The sequence below is a fragment of the Lepus europaeus genome, chromosome 16 (genome assembly GCF_033115175.1).
Source record: "Lepus europaeus isolate LE1 chromosome 16, mLepTim1.pri, whole genome shotgun sequence".
Taxonomy (NCBI): domain Eukaryota; kingdom Metazoa; phylum Chordata; class Mammalia; order Lagomorpha; family Leporidae; genus Lepus; species Lepus europaeus.
In genome coordinates, this window is record NC_084842.1 from 86,127,971 (window position 1) to 86,148,405 (window position 20,435).

Genomic DNA, 20,435 nt, shown 5'->3' on the forward strand with positions numbered 1-20,435 from the left:
GAGTTGAAAAGTTAGTTGTTTGAGTAAATGATGCTCAGTGCCTAGAAACAGCCAAAGACTTGACAGCTCAGACAATAGCAGCACCTCTGTGACCTGGTCAGGCTGTATTCTATGACAAGCACCATTCATTGCCATAGCCCCTGTGTGAGTGTCACCTGGGCTCAGCCTATTGGCAGACCAGGAAATGCCTAATCTAGGGATTAGTATACATGGGGTATACTCACACTTAGGAGACTTAAATTTGCAGATAAAAGACTCTATTCAAAAAGCTGTCTGATACTAACATCGAGTATATACTACTCAAAACAGAAACAAAATTAAAATGTGTAGTGGTTACAACACAGCAAAGATGCATGCACACCCTGTGAAGTTCACTCCAGGTAACTCACCTTTCACCTTGGGGGCCACGTGTTTCTGATGGCAGAGTACAAAACAAAGAGGAGAGGACTAGAGGAGGGACACTGGCTCTTACTTGCCTCAGCCAGGAGGTGGAACACACCAAGTGACAATGGTTCATTGCTGGAATCCATTCAACAGCTTCAACTGGCAAGTGAGAGCAGAAAACAAACATGAGATATTAACTGAAATACAACTTGTCTCAATAACTGTGTGACTCTGAACAAGTAATCAGCCTCTCTGTGCCTCAGTGCATATAGCATTTGCCCCCAAAATTTTAAATCTGGCCAGATTAGTATATGAAGGCAAGAACTTAACTTATTCTCTTATTGTGTTTAGCTCAATATTTACTCATCTATAACATCTTCTGGAGTAGACACATGCAGTGAGTGTATTAGCAAGATCATTGTCCTCATGTCGACTAGAATTTGTGGCTCAAAGTGTAGCCCTTGGACCAATAACACAACATTTGATGTCCAGTCAGATGTCCAATATAGCCTCTGGCCCCATCTCAACTTCCTGGACCACAGTCTGCAAACCCGTTGGTGACTTGTGTGCAGATGAAGTTCAAGAATCCTGCTCCTCTATTTCTCCCTTCGTCTGGTAAATTTTATTTTCTTTCTCAAGGCACCTGCTCCAATTGCCTCAGCAGCCCCTCCCCCGTCTCCAGGTTAGGGATTAGATGTTGTCATGGCATTGCTATTGCTCTTGGGAAATGAAAGTGAGGGGAAGTACTGAGAGTCCAGGGCAGAAGAGACACACTTTATGCTATTAAAAACACAGCAAGTGCAAAGTCAAAGGCAATCGTTAATGGTGATAGGAACCAGAGGTGCAGGGTCAGGAGGGCCAGGCAGGAAAGAAGGCAGTAGGGAGCCAAAGGACAGCACCCTGGCTCTGGCCAGACTGAAGCCTGAGTCAGAGACAGACATCCGTGGTTGAAGAAACTGGATCTAGTAGCTGTTTCTGCCCGCCTCTATTCAGAGCGTGTTTGGTACTCATCTGTCAGAGGCTATGGCTGTCTTTTTATTGCCAATTAGACTACAGCTAAGACTGAGGGCAAGTCTTCTCAGGGCCTCGCACATTGTAAACTGTGATTTAAACTCTAAATGGAGTTCCATAAGCACCCATTTGTTGAACGCACAAATCACTAAGGATCTCATTAAAATGGAGATTCTGATCCAGTGTGCGTGGTGATGCCACACTGCCACAGTTTCAGGACCACACTTTGAAATCCTAAGTTCTCTTTTAGAGAAACAGGCTAAGCAACAGCTGTTGTTGATGTGGTTCAGAGCCTTGCTATGCAAAATTCTCTCATTTCCATGAATTGACATACAAAGCAAGTGTCTCCTTAACTTTGCAACATACCTTTTAAGCACAATATAACCTCAACCATAAATCCTTACTCGTCTTGAAAATTGACAGGCAGACCATGAATGGAATTGTGGAGTAGCCGGCTCTCTAGCGTCTCAGCAGCTCAGACAGGATCATAACATCTGCACCTCACTCTAAGCCCCTCCCTTCCAAGCCCATCCCTGAGGATTTGTGTCCTTGAGGCTCTTGCTAATGTAATTTGAGCCATGGATGTGTATCATCCAGGGGCTTTGAATAATGATTTATGACAAGCTCCTTGAACCAGTCCTGGTGTGAGTGCACCCCCTGGAGACCCCTAAGCTGATCCTACGGTTTTAAAAAGAAACAGGAAGTCTGGGCAGGTTCAGCTCAGGGACTAAACAGGTGGCAGAGTCCCCATCCCCATCCCCACACTCCAATTGTACCTGTTGGTTTTGTCTCCAAAGGTTTTGAAGAACAGAAGCAATTTGTCTCTTTGGAAAATTACAAATTTAACCTTTATTAGAAATCATAAAACTGGGTAAGTAGCTTCATTTCTTTCAGCTTCAATATTGTACAAGTCTTTGTCCTTGAAAGTATTATATATTACATTTAGAGGGAAAAGGGAGCTCTCTACAGTCTATTCATTGTTAGAAAATTCACCAAAAAAGGCATAAAAGGAAGTTATGATTTAGGCCTCAGAGGTCTCTCAAATATGATGAAAGAAGATTGTTGGTTATATTTGCCTGTAATTCATGCACATGTTTTATAAAACTGGAAGTTATCTGCATGTTCAAATACAGTAAAATGGATTTGTAAGAAAGCTGAAAATAGCTTAATTATAATAACTCTTAATGGAGCATTTATTTTTAGAGAATAAAAATTTAACCTGTAAAATGGACTAATAATAATGCTATTTATTATTTATTATTGCTATCATTATCAAGAGCTGGAAGAGACCTTACATTAGCACATCTGAATCACCATGTTCCCAAATGAGCTTCCTGCTATGTTGACCCCAAATTCATAGACATGCTCCTGTCACCTGACACAGCTGCATCACTACAGGTGACTTGGTGTCAGAGCACATAGGAACACCCTGTCTGCAGTCAGGTGCAGCGGGAGAGAACCCAGAAGGTGCTTATCCCTCTCTGGTCAATTCCTTCTCCCGAATTCACTCATTCATAAAGCATTCCATTTACCATGGGAAAGGGAGGTGTCCATGGGTGTTATTCCAGTGGAAGACCCATGATGGCAGTGTGAGGGTTCTCTGTGCTGAACATGTCCCATTTGTCTCTTTGCCCCTGCTTTGTGGCCACAGTGGCTGAACTCTGGACCGAAACACTCGGTCTTCCTCACCATCTGGCTATTGTTTGGGTTTAGTGATCAGAGGATGGCAGGAGAGAGATCAGGGCATACATTCCTCCAGTTTCTCTACTGCCAAAGTCTCCGTTAAAAGCGCCTGGGCCCTCTCTTGCAAAGACCACAGCCAGGAGAAGTAGGTTTCTGATACACAAGTTGACACAAATTTTAGATTTTCCTTAATAAAAATAGTTAGAGAAAGGTACCTCCTTCTTTGATGGCCCTGTTCTTTCCACTGGGATCTCACTCACAGAGATCTTTCATTTAGGTCGTCTTCTTTTTTTCTTTTCCATGGTATCTTGGCTTTCCATGCCTACAATACTCTCATGGGTTCTTCAGCCAGATCCGAATGCCTTAAGGGCTGATTCTGAGGCCAGAGTGCTGTTTAGGACATCTGCCATTCTGAGTCTGCTGTGTATCCCACTTCCCATGTTGGATCTTTCTCTCCCTTTTTGATTCTATCAGTTAGTATTAGCAGACACTTGTCTTGTTTGTGTGATCCCTTTGACTCTTAGACCTATCAGAGCCATCAGTTGTGAGCTGATATTGATCACTTGGACTAGTGAGATGGCATTGGTACATGCCACCTTGATGGGATTGTATTGGAGTCCCCTGGCACATTTCTAACTCCATCATTTGGGGCAAGTCTGATTGTGCATGTCCCAAATTGTACATCTCCTCCCTCTCCTTTTCCCACTCTTAAATTTAACAGGGATCACCTTTCAGTTAAAATTTAAACACCTAAGAGTAATTGTGTGTTAATTACAGAGTTCAACCACTAGTACTAGAACAACAACAACAAAAACAACAAATACTAAAAAGGATAAAGTATTACATTGTACATCGAGTCAGGACAAGAGCTGATCAGGTCATTGTTTCTTATAGTGTCCATTTCACTTAACAGGTTTCCCCTTTGGTGCTCAGTTGTCACCGATCAGGGAAAACAAATGATATTTCTCTTTGGGACTGGCTTAATTCACTCAGCATGATGTTTTCCAGATTCCTCCATCTTGTTGCAAATGACTGGGTTTCATTGTTCCTTACTGCTGTATAATATTCTATGGAGTACATGTCCCATAATTTCTTTATCCAGTCTACTGTTGATGGGCATTTGGGTTGGTTCCAGGTCTTAGCTATTGTGAATTGAGCTGCAATAAACATTAATGTGCAGATGGCTTTTTTGTTTGCTAATTTAATTTCCTTTGGGTAAATTCCAAGGAGTGGGATGGCTGGGTTGTATGGTAGAAGGAGGTACCTTTCTCTGAAGGGAGGAGAGAACTTCCACTTTGACTATGACCCTATCTGAATAAGATCAAAGTCAGCGAACTCTAAAGGCTTCCATAGCCCTGGCAGCTCATGACTAGAGCCTAGGGAGATTACTGACACCATGAACAGGAGTGTCAAATTGTTAAGTCAGCAACAAAAGTCACTGTATACTTACATCCCATGTGGGATCTGTCCCTAATGTGTTGTCTAATGTGCAGTGATGCTATAACTAGTACTGAAACAGTATTTTTACACTTTGTTTCTGCGTGGGTACAAACTGATGAGATCTTTACTAATTATATACTGAATCGATCTTCTGTATATAAAGATAATTGGAAATGAAAAAAAAAAACCTGGTGTTAAATTAGAAATGGCATAGAAAATTTTTTTTAAAAAATATTATGTAAGATCTGTCTTTAATGTACTGTTCACTCTTATTTAATGCTATAACTAGTACTCCAACAGTATTTTTTTTTCACTTTGTGTTACTATATGGGGGCAAACTGTTGAAATCGTTACCTAATATATACTAAACTGATCTTCTGTATATAAAGAGAATTGAAAATGAAAAAAAATAGTTACAAATATAAAATCAGGTATAAAAATGAAAGTCTGTTTAGAATAAGAAGCCTCAATAACTTTCAAAAGAAAAGCTTACAAGCATTTCAAAATGCAAACACATAATACTTTTTCTGTGCATCTGAACTCCCTTTTCTTTATATGAGAAGTTGGATCAGTTTGGTAATTTGTCCAATAAAGAAAGCGGAAAAATAAGTCTTATTTCTAGCTGCTTGAACACTGTAATCACTGCATAATTAATGTGCCAATATTTAAGTGGGAAGAGTGTGAAACAATGTTCTGATAGGATATTTCAGCTGTGGGGGAGGGCAGTCAATGCAAACTGAACCTTCTTGTAATTTTGTAAATCTGTTGCTGGATCCCTTTATAGCACCGTACAGTTCATATTCCTCCTTTATCCTTCACTCCACGTACTTTTGGTAGTAAGTTTCCAAAAGACACATCAGTTTGGCAAAACAGCCCATGGTCCTGCAATTTTGTGTCACAATACTTGAATGAGTCACCACAGAAGATGATTAAAGACTTCCAGAGGCCATCCCTCCATGGAAATGCCTGCAGTGACTGTCCCTGGGGCTAACTGGTGGTGGTGAAATAAATTCAAGAAATGTACAGGTTAAACATATCCCAGATTCAACTTCTACTAAGCCAGACTCAAAGTTCTCCAATAGCACCCAACGGGGCTGGGGGCAATAAAGGGAAAGTCAGAGGGGAGAGAGACACAGATCTTTTCCAACTGTGAAGATACCCACTTTCAAACCTTTACAAAAGCGTGTGACCACATGGACACATTGAATATCCTCTCCAGGGTCTTAGAAAGGCTCCTAAACAGAAGTTTGTGGGCGAACCCTCTCACACCACAACGCTCAAGTTCTGGTAGTCACTTTGTCTCCTTGCACTGTAGGTCTTTGGACCAGATGTGTCATCTGGTTTCTGCCACAATCCATATGGCTACACAGTCCCTACCCAATCCAACAGTGAAAACTGTGGATTCAATGTTCAGCAAGTCATGTTCCCAAGCACTGTGCTGAGCACTTTATGTGGATTTACTCATTGGGTTTTTGCACCAACCCAAGAAGGTATAATGGACACTGCCATGGACTGAGCCTAGCCTGCCCCTTCATTATTTTGACTCCGAAGCTTACATAGTTCGAAACACTTAACCAGCTTTCTTGTGAGTAAAGGATGATACTTCAATAGTTTCATATTGCCACATGACAGTAAGTATGCTTCCCAGGTTATTAAGGTCCCACATCTAGAGGTGTGTAAGAACATGGATCCAGCAAAGGAGGCTGAAGGACGGTGATCAAAGGACTACAAGAAAAATAAGAAATAATATCATGGGCAGAGACAAGAACGAAGTGTAGAGAGCTATGGGGAATAACCCTAAGCGTGCATGATTTAAGTGCCAAACTCAATGAGCAGATTTCAATTTTCATTCACTCAAGCCTGTGTATTGAATGCCTACTATCTTCCACACATTGTTGAGCATCAATGGCACAGCAGAGAAGGGGATGGAAAGCAAGGCCAGACCCTCAGGTGCCTTGCAGCCTACTCATAGAGATAGGCAATGAAGCATTTGTTTAATTTTTCTTCATAGCACAGCTACATGTGAATTTAGAACAGGGTAATGGTTGCAAAGATGGCAAATTATTTTATGTAAATAGTGCTCAGGGAGGCCCTCACTGAAGTAGTGACAGTTGAGCAGAGATCTACAAGAGTAAAGTCAGACCATTTCCAGTAGAGGTAGCAGCAAAGGTGAGACCTCCTATGATTGTTCTTTGTGTTCTGCTGATTCGGCCATACAATAAGCACATTCACATGGGAGATCATCCAATCCCCTTGTCTTCCATTTAAGCATCCTTTGGTGTTTTGTTCATCATTCATAACTTTGTTACATGCTACTGTCCAGAGAAAGGGAGCCACCCCAAGAACCAAGAAACCTAGGCATGCACCTGACTTTATTAAATAGCTACAGAACTCCTGGGAACTCATTTGACCATTTCCAAGCCACTTGGCATAATTGTATGAGCCTGTTCCTCTAGCTATAAGTGAGAATGTTAAATGTTGCAGGGACATTAGTGGCTTATTAATTGAGAGGCTAGAGTGACTGGCTTTGCTAGGATATAAGTGCTAGTTTCCTTGTCTCCGTTCTGGTATGCCAGGATATCTACCCAGACTTCTGTTTCTTCCACTTGTGGGACCAGGTAGCATTCCAATGACCTGCCCTCACCATGATGGTTAACCTTGACACATACAACAATTGTTTAATACCATATTCTACTGGGTGCTAACTAGTGTGACCCAGGTGAGCTAAGAACGGATGGCAGGACCCTGCAAACTAAGTGTTTCACTTGAAGGTTTCCATTTCAAACTGCTGTGCTGCATTAATTGGATGATTCACAATTATTACTTGGGCTTGATAGTAAAATTGCTTTTTGTGTCCACATGGAGTTAAGTTTGAGGCAATTATGTCATTTGGTTTACCCACAATGATGGATTTTCTAGCCATTATACTAACAGCTGTGGCTTTTCACAAAAACCTTTCCTATTCTTGTTCTGAAATTTTGCATCTTAGTATGAAGGGGATGGATGAGTTTTCTTCCAAGGGCTTGACACAGTTTAATTACCTTTAGTCTATGTTTACACTTCGTAATTTCATTAGCTAAATGTGGTCCCATTGTGACTTCAGGTCCACTTGTCAATTTTCCTGGTATCAGGATTTTGGTCTGTTGACGTTTAAATGTACAGTAGTGAATGAATGTGGAAGCACCCAAGTAGTCTGTAATTATTATTCTCAGAGCATTGAAAGCAGCACCAAATAAAGCCATTTTTCCTGTTAATTTCTGACACTCAGACATTTCCAATTCATTCAATTAAAATGTGATGCATTACTTTCACTTAGCTGTATGGGCTTAAATGTGTAGTGTGAATCTGGCCACACAGGGACTGAATACTGAGCTGTGACCTGCTGTTGAGCACAAGGGTGGCTCCGAGTCAGTTTGGTGGCAGCGGACCGAAAGCATCTGTCCTCTGCAAGGGCAACAATGACCACCGCAAAGCAGCGATGGCAGAGGGTGGGATTCATTTATCCGCTCAAACAGCATTTTCCAGCTGTTGGGGGACTCCTTTGTTGTCATTTATTTGTTATGAATTTTTAAGAGTTCCTAGAGGCAGCTACTGATGTGTACAACTAAGCAAAGTTCAAAGGCAACTGGAGAAAGGAACATCAACGTTTAGGTCAGGTAGAGTGAAGGGGACTCAAAGGCACTACAAAAGAGAAACCCACGCCCTTCCCATGCTGCTTCAGTGGGGAATCATAGAACAACCTTCACCATGAGTAAGAAAGAAGTAGTGAAAAGATATTTAAAAGAGTTGAAATCATTCTATATACAATAAACCCACATGAAAGATGCCCAGTGTGGAAAAGTAATGATATATTTGGAGAACAAAGTATCCCATTGGGCTGCCGTAGTGAAGTTTTTTTCAATGAAAGTTTTTCTGTTGATAATATTTTCTTAGAGTACATGCATTTATTTCCAGATTTTAATCAGATCATTTAATACTGAGGCAATAAAGACATTGATATTGATGCACATTTCATTCCATCTGCTATTTTAGCTACCAAGAAGGAGTTGAAATCTAATCCAGAGCAGTCCAGCTCTACTTGTAGCTTTCATGACCATGTGAGTGAAGACATGCTCATGGTTAGTACATTTACATTCCTCCTTCACCTCTGGCCCATGAAATGCTTTTCCTCGTGTTTTACTCCATGCAAACAGGACTGTAGTTTAGGGGAAAGCTGGCTCAAAAACAAAACCAAGGGTTGAGCTCTTGAGAAAGTCACTCAGTAATTGCTTTTCATCTTGCACGTGATCTGGCCTCTCCCCTAGGAGCCAGACTCCAGAACACTGAGGGCACGAGGAGAAAGAAGAGTTTGACCAAGCGGGTGGGGTATGCACAAGCAGTTCATTTATTTCATTCCCCTCTAGAGAAGAGAGGACGACTGGGTTTCATAATTCATTCTCCTTCTGACTCCATGTTTGCACTGTGCATCAGGAAAAAGGAGGCACTGAGACTCTACCTCAGCAATAATCCAAATATTCAACATGGTCCCTACCTTCTAACCGTGGGGAGTTCCAGGGAACTGCTGTGACAGATGCAAACTGGAACACAGGGAAATGCAAATTGCTCTACATGTGCAAGGGCTCTGAGATTGGGGGGCAGCTGCAAGGGGCTAAGACTTGAGCCAGCCTTTGTGGAGACGGAGAGGAGAGGAGAGACTTGATTTGAGAGGAGAGGAGCCAAGATGGCCAACAATGGGAGAGAACGTGAGGGCAAAGAATAAAAAGACTTAGAGGGAGTTTTAGATGAAGTTTGTCACTCTTTGTTAATGTCTGCTACTACAGCACAGTGCTAACAGCTGGGTAACTCATAAGGAACAGAGATGAATTTCTCACAGCTCTGAAGTCAAAGTCCAAGAACAAGTCACCAGCAGGTGCAGTCTCTGCTTCCAAAAGGGCAGCTTCCTGCTGAGTCCTCCATGGGAGTAAACTCTGTCCTCACGTGGCAGAAGAGACAGAAGAAATTATAAAAATGTAAGTAATGATAATCCTCCGCCTTGCGGCGCTGGCACACCGGGTTCTAGTCCCGGTCGGGGCTCCAGATTCTGTCCTGGTTGCCCCTCTTCCAGGCCAGCTCTCTGCTGTGGCCCGGGAGTGCAGAGGAGGATGGCCCAAGTGCTTGGGCCCTGCACCCCATGGGAGACCAGGAGAAGCACCTGGCTCCTGCCTTCGGATCAGCGCACTGCGCCAGCTGCAGCGCGCTAGCCGCGGCGGCCATTGGAGGGTGAACCAACAGCAAAGGAAGACCTTTCAGTCTGTCTCTCTCTCTCTCTCACTGTCCACTCTGCCTGTCTAAAAAAAAAAAAAAAAAAATGTAAGTAATGATTTATCTAAATGAAAAGAAAAAATACTGGATATTACTTAATCATTTATGTCATGTGTAAATTTATTTTGTTGATCATCTTAACATTAGCAGCCCATCAACAAAAATTTAAAACTACATAAGTTTAGTCATCTTTGCAATTTTGCTGGCTTTTAGTCATATAAAGCCATAACTTTCCACATTTAGAAATATTTTCTTGTTATGAAAGAATATTCGAGCAAGATAGAACATATTAACTGAACTAACAAATTATGGAGTAAATAGCTCTTAAATATGTAACATATCTGGGCCTTTGTTGAGGTGGATTCGTTCTGAGAGGAGGAGTGTGGTGGGGGCAAGAGGCGCGGAGTCACCACACAGACCCCGGGAGCCGGGTGAAAGTGGGCCAGAGGTGAGCAGCCTGCAGACTTGTTTATTTCAGTTGGTACAGCATCTTATATAGCCACGGCAGCCAATCCAGTCAAGGGGCGGTTTATGTCCTAACCAGTCACAGCCTGTTGCCAGGCAGTTTCCGAACCCATCCAATCACAGCCTGTTGCCAGGCAGGCTCCGTTGCCAGCAGCCATCTTGGTATGGCCTTTTCATTCCACCACAGGCCTTCATATGGCATCTGAACAGGGACTTGAGTTAGGAAGGCCATTTCCCCTAATGTCACGTGGGGCCTCTTGGGCTATAGGAGAGGAATCTGTCTATGGCTAGTCACTTAATGGCCAGTTGCTCTAATAGTTTGCTTGAACTGCAATTCCCTTTAAGTGGTCTTACTTCTATTTTATTGGTGTTATTTCTTAGTTGGCAAAAATAATTGGGCATTTAAAAATTTAAGGATAAAATTCACAGAGTATTCACTTCAAGCTTGTGTGTGTGTGTGTGTGCGCGCACGCACGCATTTTCTAGGGCTGCCAGAAAAATGCACTACAAACTGCATGGCTTAAAAAATATTCACTCACAGTTCTGGAAGCTAAAACTCCAACAGGACGTCCACAGGGCCATGCTCTCTGAAGAATCTTTCCTTTCCTCTTCTAGGTTCTGCTGGTCACTGGAAATGGTGGCACTTGGTTTGTCCAGGCATGACTTCTGTTGTCTTCATACAATCTCCTCTCCTGTGTCTTTATGTTCAAATCCTATTCTTTTTTTTTTTTTTAATTTTTTTTTTGACAGGCAGAGTGGACAGTGAGAGAGAGAGACAGAGAAAGGTCTTCCTTTTGCCGTTGGTTCACCCTCCAATGGCCGCCGTGGTTGGCGCGCTGCGGCTGGCGCACCGCGCTGATCCGATGGCAGGAGCCAGGGGCTTATCCTGGTCTCCCATGCGGGTGCAGGACCCAAGGACTTGGGCCATCCTCCACTGCACTCCCTGGCCACAGCAGAGAGCTGGCCTGGAAGAGGGGCAACAGGGACAGAATCTGGTGCCCCGACCGGGACTAGAACCGGTGTGCTGGCGCCGCAAGGTGGAAGATTAGCCTAGTGAGCCGCGGCGCTGGCCCAAATCCTATTCTTAAAAGGACACCAGTCATTTTGGATTTCAAGTCACCTTAATTCAATCTGTACAGACCCATTTCCAAGTAGGGTTGTATTCATAGGTTTTGAGGCTTAGAACTTGAATATACCTTTTGAGGCAAAGGGTATAATTCAGTCCACAATAGTGCACATATATAGTCTGGTATTTTTGAACTTTTATTCTTTGAGAGGTAGAGTTACCAACAGAGATGGGGAGACAGAAAGGTCTTTCATCTGCTGGTTCACTCCCCAAATGGCTGCAACTGCTGGAGCTGGGCCGATCCAAAGCCAGGATCTTCTTCTGGGTATCCCACATGGGTGCAGGGGCCCAAGCATTTGGGCCATCTTCTTCTGCTTTCCCAGGCCATAAGCAGAGAGCTGGATCAGAAGAGCAGCAGCCGGGATACAAACTGGTGCCACAGTGCTGGCCCCTGAACTTTCAGTCTACAATCTGACCTTTTAAAACAATCCTACAGAATGATATGTGGCTCATGCCTCGATCTGTGGATGTCTGTCACCTAGCTTTCTGGCTGGGCTGTCTTATGCAGCCTTGGGTAGACCACTCAAAGAGCTGCACTCTTAGGGCTGGGCACTGTGGCTCAGCACGTTAACGTACTGCCTGCAACTCTGACATCGCCTATCTGAGTGCAGATGCAAGTCCCTGGTACTCTGCTTCACAACCAGCTTCCAGCCAATGCTCCTGGGAGAGCAGCAGAATATAACCCATGCCACCCACGTGGGAGACCTGGATGGAGTTCTTGGCTCCTAGCTTCAGCCTGACCCAGCCCTTGCTGTTGCAGCCACTGGGGATTGAACCACTGAATGGAAGATCATTCTCTCTCTCCATCTATTGCTCTTTTAAAATAAAGAGTTTCATTCTGGGGCTGGCACCGTGGCATACTTGGTAAAACCACTACCCGCAGTGCCGGCATTCCACATGGGCACTAGTTCAAATCAAGGCTGCTCTAATTCCAATCCAGCTCTCTGCTAATGGCCTGGGAAAATCAGAAGGTGATCCAAATACTTGGGCCATAGTACCCACATGGGAGACCAGAAAGAAGCTCCTGGCTTCAGACCAGCCCAGCCCCAACCATTGTGGCCATTTGGGGAATGAACCAGTGGATGGAAGATCTGTCTCCCCCATCTCTATTTTTTTGTAGCTCTGTCTTTCAAATAAATAAAACAAAAAATGAAAAGTTTCATTCTAATTTTAGTGTTCCTCTGAAGCATTTGAAAAGTAATTACTTTAGCTTTCTTAAAAATTTCCTTTCCCTAACCTTTTCAAATCAGTTTTTTTCCTGGTTTTCTTTATTTCCAAGTATCCCTTTCAGGTCTCAATCAGAGACAGGAGTCCCTAAGAGCATCCCTATGACTGATGATTCATTTCAAGGACTCACAGGAGTCAGCATAGGGCCATGTTTATGACTAAGAAGTATCATAGTGAGGGGACACAGAACACAATCAGCTCAAGGAAAAGGTACCTGAGGAAGCCAGGAGTGCTCTCATGGTGAAGTCATATAGAACACACTTAAGGTGGCAGCAATGAGTTTCCCTCCCAGGGAAGGTCATTAGAGATTCCTTGGTATTGTCTAATGGCCAGTCTATATCCACATGTCCCTAGTTGTTTCAAAATGTACTGTTCGAATTAAGATCTACATAAAGTCTGCATCGCGTTGTACTTGCTTGTTGTTTCCTCAACTACCTGAATGATTCTTACCCCTGGCTCTGGATCCAATTACAAGCAGTGTAAGTAGGAATCCGATTCAGAGCTGCTAGTGTGGGCTAATTCATGTGACTTAAGGAAACCTACAGGAGTGACCCGAGTCCAACATGAAATGCAGCTGTCTTTTCAGATTCAAGTCCTGGGCTGTAGATTTGTCTAAGAAACAGGAAATACTGGAGTATGCACCAATGCCTACCCAACTATGTGTGAAAGATTTGCCTATTTGCAAAGGGGCCTCAGCCAAAGTTCCAAGACACTTTTTTCCATAGTCTTTTTGCAGCTACACTTTGCCAAGGGAAGAAGTGCACATGACCCAGTTGATTTAGGTCAGCCGAAGAACATCGCAGAGCACTGCTTCCTAGGTCCTAATCAGCCTGACCATACAGAGACAGCTCCCCACTTGTGAGCAGTGGCAAAAAAAGAAAAAGAAAAAGCTTCTAGGACTCAGACCCTGGCTCAGCTCAAAGCCTTGATCTTGCTCCTCATGGAATCTTTGCCAATCACCGGATTTTGTGTCTGAGTTTCTGGCCAATGGATCAAGACAAAGCCTTCTTCAAACTGTCTACTCCCATAGTTGGTGTCAACTGAGCGTGACACAGAAGTCAGACGGACGCATCAACATTGTTGCTGACACTGCCAGACTGGAAAGTGTGGTCCTACGTGTGATCACAGTCATGTAAAGATACCACACTAGGCACTGACCCCATGGGATAACAACATTCTCCTACAGGACCATCTGCCCATCTGTGCCTCACTGGAGCAAGCAAGAGAGTAAATGTCCTGGGTTAAGGGGAGTCTAGGGGGAGGATCACCAAGGTGGCTGACCATTCGCACTCCACTATCAAACTTACTCCTTGCTGGACAAGAATGAAGGCCATAGGGAAGAGGGCTGGAGGTGTTCTTAGTATATTTTGAGAATGGAGAAGAAAGTTCCTCTGATGTAAGAATGTGAGGAATACGGATAAGAGAAACAGAACATCTGCCTCAGTGGAAATACTTAGAACCTGAAAAGGGAACTTGCAGAGATAATTTAGAACCAGACTTAGCAGGTGTGCAAAAAGGTGTGCGATGCCCCCTGTGTGCAGCATTCTAAGCATTACATAGACAATGGGACTTCAAACACTTCATGGAAAATGGAATTAAAATATAGGTTATTTTGGTACCAAAAAGTATCAAATCCATGCATATGAGGGTTCTTCAAAAAGTTCATGGGAAATGTATACTATCAAATTTTTTTTTTTAACCAAAGTAAATGTATCAGTTTCATGTTCCCATGAACTTCCTGAAGTACCCTCGAACCTGAGGTAATTTTCTCCTCCCAACTGCCCACAGGGAAATAAATGCTAACAGGTACTGGCTGGGTCATCTTGGGAGAATTCCTTGACTGGCCTGAGTACTGGATTCCTCTTCTATAAAACAGAAACAAGCCACACGTTCCAAACACACTGCTTTTGTTATAAAAACCAAGAGGCTGTCAGGAGTCTGATTCGTGGAACAAACTAAGCTCAGACTTTTGCCTGGGTACTGGACTTCCAGCTCGGGAATTCCCAGACCGTGTAGCTACCTGGGCACTGTGTGTGGACCATCCACTCCTTCCACAGTGAGGATGGCAGGATCCAAGTCTTCAACACTCCCCTAGGATCTCTTTCTTACAGAAAGCGTGAGCGAGATGTTGATTCGATTTTCACAATCCACCATTCCAAAGCCATGATTAAAGGGAAAAGAACCTCTTTTGTTGGAAGGAAAAAAGAATGTTGAGTTGTTTTTCATTTGCATTCACAAGTCCTGTCTCTAATATCTCATCTGTCAGAATCCAACAGGATGAAAGCAGGCTGGGGTAGTGGCTCCAAACTATGTGCATTCAGAGACTAAGTGGAAAACAGGATGCACCAGAAACCGAGGGAATCAATGTGGTCATCGTGAGGGCTTCTTGTCAGGGGGAGAACGAAGATGCCCAACGTTCCAACTCAATCCAAGCCAAAAACAGGCACTGGAGATGCAAAGTGATGCCACCAGCTCAGCTCCCCAGGGGCCCTGAATAGACGAGAATGACTGAATAGACAGTGATGGACACAGGTGACACAGAGGCAAGCTCCTCCCAACCCTTGCCTAACAGATGTCTGAAGGAGATGAGCCCTCCGCTGAGTCAGGGCCAAGCAGCAGACAGCTAAGCACAAGGAGCAGGGACAAAGTCAGCAATGAGAGCTTTCTTGGCCAAGGAAATACAATAAAAATGTATGTAGCATCTACCAGTCTTCATACTGTCTTTAGTGCTTTTTGCGAAATCTTAGCTCTCATGGCAACATGCTTAGAAAACAGTTGTTAGCAGCATGCCTAGATTTCCAATGAGACAGCGAGGTAGAGAAGTAGCTTGCCTAAGAAGTAAGTGACAAGGATTCAAAACCAGGTCAGTATAACTCCAAAGGCTCCTTTTCAATAGACAACATTTACCTCCTTCTCAAGGGATGCGCAAAGGCATGGGGGCGGCCGACTATGAAGAGTGACGTTTCTGGACAATAACGTGGGAAGCAGGAATAGTTAAAGATTACATGGAACATTTTCTGCACCATGTGAAGCGGTTGGCTGATGTCCTGGGGTAACAAGATTTCAGAACAGGTTGAAGCAGAGAAACACCATTGTCATGTTTTACATAAATGTATTCTTTTTGACACAACTGTAACACAAGCAGCACATGACCAGAGACAAAATGTCTAGTTAGTAAGCTCTAGTGGTATTCCAGGCAGAAGGTGGTTAGATGGCTAGGAGATAGTAGAGGGAGGGGAAGTGGAGATTTTTGGAGAGGAAGGAACACAGGACTGGTCCTTCTGACAGCTGCTAGGACGAGGCAGGAGCCACCACAGATGAATCTGGGTCTCAGTAGGAATGAGTAGGCGAGCACTCGTGTCTCCAGCTGATGCAGGAACACAGGGAGAATCATCTGGGAGGGAAGCCAGCATGTTGGGACCATGAGTCCAGACTAATGCACTTGGCTCTGAATTGCATAAACCACTCCCCACTTTTATTTCAGCTACTTTGGATTGGTTTTGAAATGCCTCCTGGTTAGACTTGCCATGGCTGGATTCAGAGACACAGAAAGTCACAGAAACTTCTTTGCTTCCCTCAACTCAAATTTCCTATTCTCTCACTCTTTGGTTCTTTCTGGTGGCCGTGACCACCGACAACTTCAGGCTTTATCTTCCCGTCACCATCATCATTGTGGCTGAAGGGTCTCAGCTTTTAGCAACTCTGTCAACTCTTGGAAAGGAACTCTTAGCCCCTACTTGGCTCCCATGCTCGCTCCTGGGAAGTCACCAGTGGAGGGGCGCAGACACTTTAAAGTGATTCTGGATTGTGCACCTTTCCCTGTAGTGAGAGGAAGTGGAGTCTCCTTACGTAAAGAGATTCGTCTGCTGGGCAGCCCAAAGCAACAGAAACACTCCATGGGAAAACCCCATTCTGGGGATGATTATGTGGCTGAGGGGCGTGCAGGGAGGGCTCAAGTTTGGAGAACACACTTGGAAGTGATCAGCAACACATGTGGTTAAAACGCAATGGAGAATGCAGATATTATTAAGATTGTTGGTTATGGAAGAAGGAACTCAGGGAACAGCACCCTTTAAGACAGGAAGGAGGACACAGTAGAGATGAAAGACAAGTGTGATGTGCCCAGGAATGGACTCCCTGGTTTAAGCTGTACTGCAACCCTATACGGAATGTAGGATTTGTGAGTTTGGGTGTTTTTTTTTTTTTTCCATTTTTACAGGGGAAGAACTTTAAACCTATGCTACTTTTCCTGAGGCTCAGACACACACCTGACCAGCTGTGGAGCTGGGATCAGAACTGCTGGTCATGAGGCTCCTGACCTCATTCTCCGGGGAAGACAGACTGACAAGATACCTCACTAAGGACTGAGGGCCCCCAAGGTCTGCTGTCCCCAGATGCTGATGAAATCCTCACATGTGGCAAGATTATTTTTAAACATTCTTTCTTCTTGGCAGTAAACATTTTTGCTCCACAAAGAAAATTAAAAACAGTTCTGACCATTCTGGCTCAGAATTTGTCCTTAGTAACTCACAATCTGCCTGTGATTATGTGGGTCTCATTGCAGGCTTGAAGAAGTTAGAAATACGGATGGTGAGAGCTAATGAGATCATTAGACATCACCCAGGAAGGGAGTCAGTGATGCATTTCAGTGGAATCTGGAAATCTTGAAGTCGGACACAAAATCGTGTGTGTGGGCTAGGGCTTCTTCTCCGGGAAGAGGGCTCCTACCGCTGGATTGTCAGAGGAGTGGACTGGGGTGAGCCTGCACATCCCAATCTTGCAGGTGTGCAACTGGTCGTTACGCTACAGGGATCTCGCAGTCGCACACGAGGCATAACAGAATCAAGCCGAGACTTCAGGTCTCTGTGTCCCTTAAGATCCCATCAGTGTTGTAAAGTGGCGTTCCTCGAGAGAAAACTATTTCTGTGAAGCCAATGTGTGCGAGCACAGGGAATGAGATGTGGATTTGATTACTTCAGGGCTGGGAACTGCACAGAAGCCAGCGCTGTACTGCTCTCCCCCAGTGTTCCCCCAGCCACATCCAAGAGAACAGCACTTCTCACTTGGGACTCCGTCAGCCGGGGCGCTCAGGGGAAAACGAGCAAGGGCAGCCACTTGATTTGGGTCCCCAGAGGCAGAGCCCGCTGTGAGGATCTGCATGTATGTCACTGATTAAAGAAATGCCCCCACAGCAAACTGGAACAGAAGGACAAGCCACAGGGAGGGGTCCCACAAGGCAAGGCTACTGTGACGACCTCTTTGAAGCACTGTCTTCTCATGGGGATAAAAGGACAGAAAATACAGGAAGCAAGCTGTTTTGCCACTTTGAAGCAATACCTTGACAGTAGGGACTCCATTTTAGAGCACCCGAGACTCCATTTTGAGGAAGCACCTCCACCATGGGACTATGGTCTGTAACTAAATATGGTCTAGAACTTGGACAGCAACACTGCACCACATCCTGCTTGGCAGAACATAGAAAGTCCCTAGCATGATCATGCAAGCTTAAAACAGACAAATTACAATCTTAACACAGGTGTAGCCTATGTCCCACATATGATTTAGGTCAATACCTGGATTTTTGTCGATTGTAATTGATATTAATTTTGCATATGCTTTAGGTCAGCTTGACCCTAGTAACCATGTATTCCCCCTCCCCTCCTTGTGGATTTTGCTTTTATAAACCATGTTGCCAAGTGCTCCGGGGTCGAGAGTTCTCTAGGGCATACGCTCTCTCAGCCTCCAGCAATAAAGGACCCCAGTGTATGGCACTCTTCTGTCAGCTCTCCCTCAGGCATGACATTTTGGAGGCCCTAGTGAGATCTGAGACCATCCCTGGGAAGATCTCACTTCAATCCTTCCAGGTTGGTGCCCTGGCCATAGGGGAAGCGCCCCCTGATGATGGTTCCAGGGTCCCGTATCTGATTCACTGACCTGGGAGGCTCGGCTCAACCTCTTCACTGGCCAATTGGCCTTAGGTCCTCTGGTAAGTCGACATCTCTTTGGGGTTTTGGATGTCTGATGAGACACCATTGCAGTCTCCCTTCCATTTGAGCATGATAAAGCAAATGGAGTTAGGACGGGAGACTCTGGCCTGGTTAAAGGCCGTTCTTGAATATAATTTGCTTTGTCATTGTGCCAGGTGTCATTACTGTTATTCTTGTCTCCTACTTGAAACATTAGGACGGGACACTCTGGTCTAGTTAGAGAGGCTTATTCACCTTTCCTGGATATAATTGGTTTACTGTTACTGTGTTGTTTGTCATGTCTGTTATTTGGGTTTTTACTCAGAGATGGGGGGAACTAATTCATGCCCTTGCACCCACTATAGTGCATGTCAAAGAACTTTAGGAAAGGTTTCTCCAGACTATGGTGTAGAGTGTTCCCCCCAGGTTCTCCAAAGTTTCCGTGAAGTGGAATTGCTGCCCACCAGCTCTTACGACCCTTTGCTTAATAAAGTTTGGAAAAAGGTGACTACTCCTGGACCCAATGGCCACCCCGATCAATTCCGTATATTGATCAATGGTAAATTGTTTTAAATCCTCCAAACTGGCTCCAAACTTGTATAGCTCCAAACACTTAGTGGCACAAAGACACTTACCCAAAAAATGGCTGAGGTTCCAAAACAAGGCCGATTCTTACCCCGGATCCGGAAGACTCCCTCCTGCCTCCCCCTCCCTCTGCTCCACTTCTGCCACCCCCCTGTTGCCCTGCACTCTCCTTCCCTGCCTCCTACTACTCCCTCTGCCCTTTCCCCATCTGGAGTGACTTCTCTGGCTGACAGCTTCTCTTAGAGACGGTAGAAGGGTCACACCCTCTTCATCGCCACCTTCGGCCTTGTGTTCAAGGCCCTGCTCCTCTCCTGCCTGGGCACCAGGTTGCCCCACACCCCAGTTTGGAGCAACCCCGCCATCGATTGTTGGCTTATGCACCTTTCTCTACCACTGACCTTTACAAACGGACAACTCAAAGTCCTCCTTTCTCTGATAAACCGCAAGCTTTGACCTTTCTAACTGAATCCATCCTTCATACCCTCCTCCCCATGTGGAGCAATTGCCCACAGCGTCTTTTAACTATTTACTTCAGAGGAGAGGGAACTCATCCAATCGGCAGTGCAAAAGACCTTCCTCACCACACTCCCCGGGATGGTGGAGGAGAACCACACAGACTGGAAGCTGCCTTGCCTTCTGTTAGGTGGTCAAGGCCTGATACCCTACCCCCGAGTTGAGATCCCAGCCTGGCCTATCACCGTCCTCTCCTTGCTGAGATTGGAGGGCCAGCACAAAAACCTATTAATCTAAGGTCATGGAGGTTGTCCAGAGGCCAGAGGAGCCTCTGGGGCTTTCCTGGAACAGCTCCAGGAAGCTTCTCTAACCTACACCCTGTTCAACCCCTCTGCCCCAGAATATGCCCATCTCCTCAGTCAGACCCTGGTCTCCCACTCAGCCCCAGACATCCAGACAAAGTGCCAGAAGCTGGATGGTTTTGCTGGCATGAACACTTCAATTGCTTGAGATAGCTCCAAAGGTGTACAGTAACGGACGCCGAGCAACAAGTCAGCTAACTATACCTGCAGACAGGACAGCTAAGAAACAAGTCCAAGTGATGGTGGCCACCGCTCAAGAGGCAGGACTGGGATCCGGACAAGTGATGGTGGCCACCTCAAGAGGCAGGATTGGGATCTGGACAGAGAGGTGCCCCTCACCAGACAGACAAAATAGGTAAATGAAGCCAAGATTAAACAGCCCTCCAATAAAAAAAGAACAGCCAACGTTAAATGGAGACCAATGTGCTTATT

General features: G+C 44.7%; 1 long non-coding RNA gene across 1 annotated transcript in view; it reads right to left on the reverse strand.

The window, feature by feature from the left end:
- Positions 1-406: 406 nt before the first annotated feature.
- LOC133775348 (uncharacterized) overlaps positions 407-20,435 on the reverse strand; it is a 257,412-nt gene continuing 237,383 nt past the window's right edge. The window contains exon 3 of the long non-coding RNA XR_009868232.1: positions 407-543. This is a non-coding gene — a long non-coding RNA (uncharacterized LOC133775348). The remainder of the gene's footprint in view (positions 544-20,435) is intronic.